This window comes from Notamacropus eugenii, chromosome 2 (genome assembly GCF_028372415.1).
Source record: "Notamacropus eugenii isolate mMacEug1 chromosome 2, mMacEug1.pri_v2, whole genome shotgun sequence".
NCBI classification, from domain to species: domain Eukaryota; kingdom Metazoa; phylum Chordata; class Mammalia; order Diprotodontia; family Macropodidae; genus Notamacropus; species Notamacropus eugenii.
In genome coordinates, this window is record NC_092873.1 from 271237175 (window position 1) to 271240470 (window position 3296).

The following is a 3296-nucleotide window of genomic DNA, read 5'->3' on the forward strand; positions in this document are numbered from 1 at the left end:
GAGGGGAGGATGGAATGGAGTGGGGAAAGATTTGAGGCAGCAAGCCAATCAATAGGCTATTGTAATAGTGTGAGATGATGAAGACTTGCACCAGGGTGGTGGCAGTGTCAGAGGAGAGAAGAAGGATTGATTGTATATGAAATATGTTATGGAGGAAAATTGACAGGACTTGGAAACTGATTGGATATGGAAGGGGTAAGGTAAAGAGAGAGAGTGAAGAGTCAAAGATGGCACCTAGGTTGGCAGTCTGAGTGACTGGGAGGATGATGATGCACGTCTTCTACGACAAGAAGAAAGTCAGAAAGAAGGGAGGGTTGTACTCTAGGGATGAATCTTGGAATTGCGTCTCTCAAAAGTTAGGGGGTGGAAAGGAAAAAAGTGTTTCTTGGAACAACTATAGGGTTAATTTCCACAGCTGCAAAGAAGAGGCGGCTCATGGAGCTCTCAAACCAGAAGGCTCTTCAGAGGCTTTTAGCAATTGAATGAGACCTAAGAGAAGCTAGAACAACCTATAATTTCGACTCCCCACCAATACTATGGGAGCTATTTTGAATTCACAGTAACATTAATTAAAATGTCCCCTTGCAGTAAATAATTAAAGGTGAATTATCATTTGGAACCACCTAGAGCATACAGGTGGCAGATTTGCAAATTAGTATGTTGGGCTGACTTGGGTAAACCAAGCTAAAAGAGAGTAGGCTTTTCGGTGAGTTTAGAATAAGTGGAAAGAAAACTGAAGTGAAGATAAGACTTTTTTGTCTTTTTCTTCAGGAGAAAAGGAGACTTCTACCTGTGAATCTTCTTCCAAGCTATTAGATAAGCCTGGGCAGGTGTTTTCAAAGTGGCAACATTCCTCCAGTCAGTCAACAAGCATTTGTTAAGCACCTATTATGCCCCAGCCATTGTGTTAAGCATAATACACAGGATACAAAGGAAGGCAAAAGATAAGCCTTTCTCTCATGAAGCTCATGGACTAAAGTAGAACCACTTCTGGTTTCCAGAATGAAAAGTCTTGGGCTGGAATCTTGTTTCTGTCACTTGCTGCTTTTATGAGCTTGAACAAGTCATTTCATTCTTCGGGGGTTCTTGGTTTCCTCATTTGTGCAATGATGTTTATTTTAGTGATAGAGTTATTAAATTAGAAAGTAGAGGAATACTGTGAATATGGTTTACTTTGATTTTAGGGAAGACTTTAAGAAAATATTGCAGGTTATTCTTGTTGAAAAAAAATGGAGAGATATGGGCTGGATAAAGGAAAATTAAATGGATTCAGAACCCGGTGGATAGATAGCTGAAATAATGGTAGGATGTTTCTGGTGGATTGCCCCAGGAATCTGGGCTTGGCCTTGGGCTGATTATGGGCATTTTTATCAGTGGCTTTTATAAAGCCATAAATGGCAAGCTTCTCAAATGTGGAGGGGACTGAAAACCAGGTGGGAGAGCTAAAAGACTGGATGACTTCATCACAAATAAGAGAGCACTGGGGTAATTCTCCTAAGATGAAACTGGATATGTTTAAGTTTTGGGATGTCTAATAAGTTGAAATTTAGCATGAATATCTCTTACATTTGGGTTCAAAAATTAACTTCATGAGTAGGTGATGGGAAAAGTTTGGCTAGCTCTCAGTTAATCTGAAGATGATCTGTGGTTTGTAGTGGACCTCAAGCTCAATATGACCAAATCAAACTCATTCAATACTGAGATAATACAGAAGTTAAAGCAACAACAGTGACAACAACAAATGTTACCTTGGATTGCATTAAGAACAAAGCATTGTACTTATTCTTCTTAGCCAAAGAAGTCAGGGCTAGGCATCTTAGGGTTGAGATGTTGAGTGTCTGAGGCCAGATTTGGACTCTGGAAAATGGGTCTTCCTGACTTCTGCCCCAGCACTCTATCCATCACACCACTTAGCTTCAATCAATCAGAAAATACTTATTGAGTCTGTGAGTAGGACCACTTCCCTACTCTAATACATTTTGTATATTTGTCTTTCACTGACATGCAGAAGTCTCTTAAGACCACCAATTCAGTATTTTTTTTCTGGTGTGTGTGTATGTGTGTGTGTGTGTGTGTGTGTGTGTGTGCATGCGCACATGTGTGTATGCAGTGGATGTCTTATTGTGGATATCTTAGCATCTGCCTTTTAAACTGAAAGATCTTCTCCCTTCCACACTGAATGTGTTATCAAGTCCACATTAGAGGTAAAAGATAGAATCAAAATTTTACCTTCCTAGAAACTTTGATCTCGCCATGTCAATAAAGAAGCTTGTTTCATAAGAGAGGATCAAAACATGACAAGATGCTTTTCATATTTCTCATGTTTTATGTGCCACAAGTATAGAACCACGGCTCTTTTTCTGTTACAATTAAATTTCTCCCATTATAAAACACAGAATCTTTTTTGATAAGCTTTGTTCTGATTTTTTTCATCACTGACTCCATTGTTTCAAGCCTGGGGCCATTTAAATTAATTTTTATATACTGTACTCAGTTTAGTAAAATATTTAGTGCTTTCCTAATAGTATAAACCATTAGGCTATAATGACACTAACATTGTACAGAGACTAATAGTTCTATTGGAACACAACCGTGATGCATGATTGCCTGATCATTACGGCTGTCTTGAAACACTGGGATTATTAAAAAATTAATCACTGCTATCGTCTTTATTTTGTTACAGGTTATAATAAAAAAGTCCTTCCTATGCTTTTAGCTATCTCCAGCATTTGGGGGCACTAAGCAGAGGTGGTGTAGATGTAGGGGGTTTAAGTATATTTTTTTTGTTACTTTAACTAATTGCAACTCAGTGAATTTCCAGGCATTAACCTTGATAGAAAGAGGCATTAGGATAGCTGAGAGGGCAGAGTGGTGTAGTGGTGACAGTGTTATTGTATTTGGAGTCAGCAGAGATGGGGGTTTGACATCAGCTGACACTTAAAAGATTGACTTTAAGTGAATGAATCACCTAATCTCAGTGAGACTCAGTTTCTGTATTTGCAAAAAGGAGGTAATAGTGATTGTAATATCTGCTACTGTGAGGATCCAATTAGATCATGCATATAGAGAACACTGCCAACCTTAATTGACTACATAAAGACCAACTGTTACTACTTTATTTGTGGGAGGTAGAGTCATTTCATAGTTCCAAGCAGTCTGTTTTGATTATTGAATGACAGGTGCATCATCACTAGCATTATTAAGTGGCTTTATTTGAGTACCTTGGCCAAGGAGTGGTTAATATTTTAAATCTGTCAGTAAGGATAGTGTCATTATTTGGGTTTATTTTGTCTAGG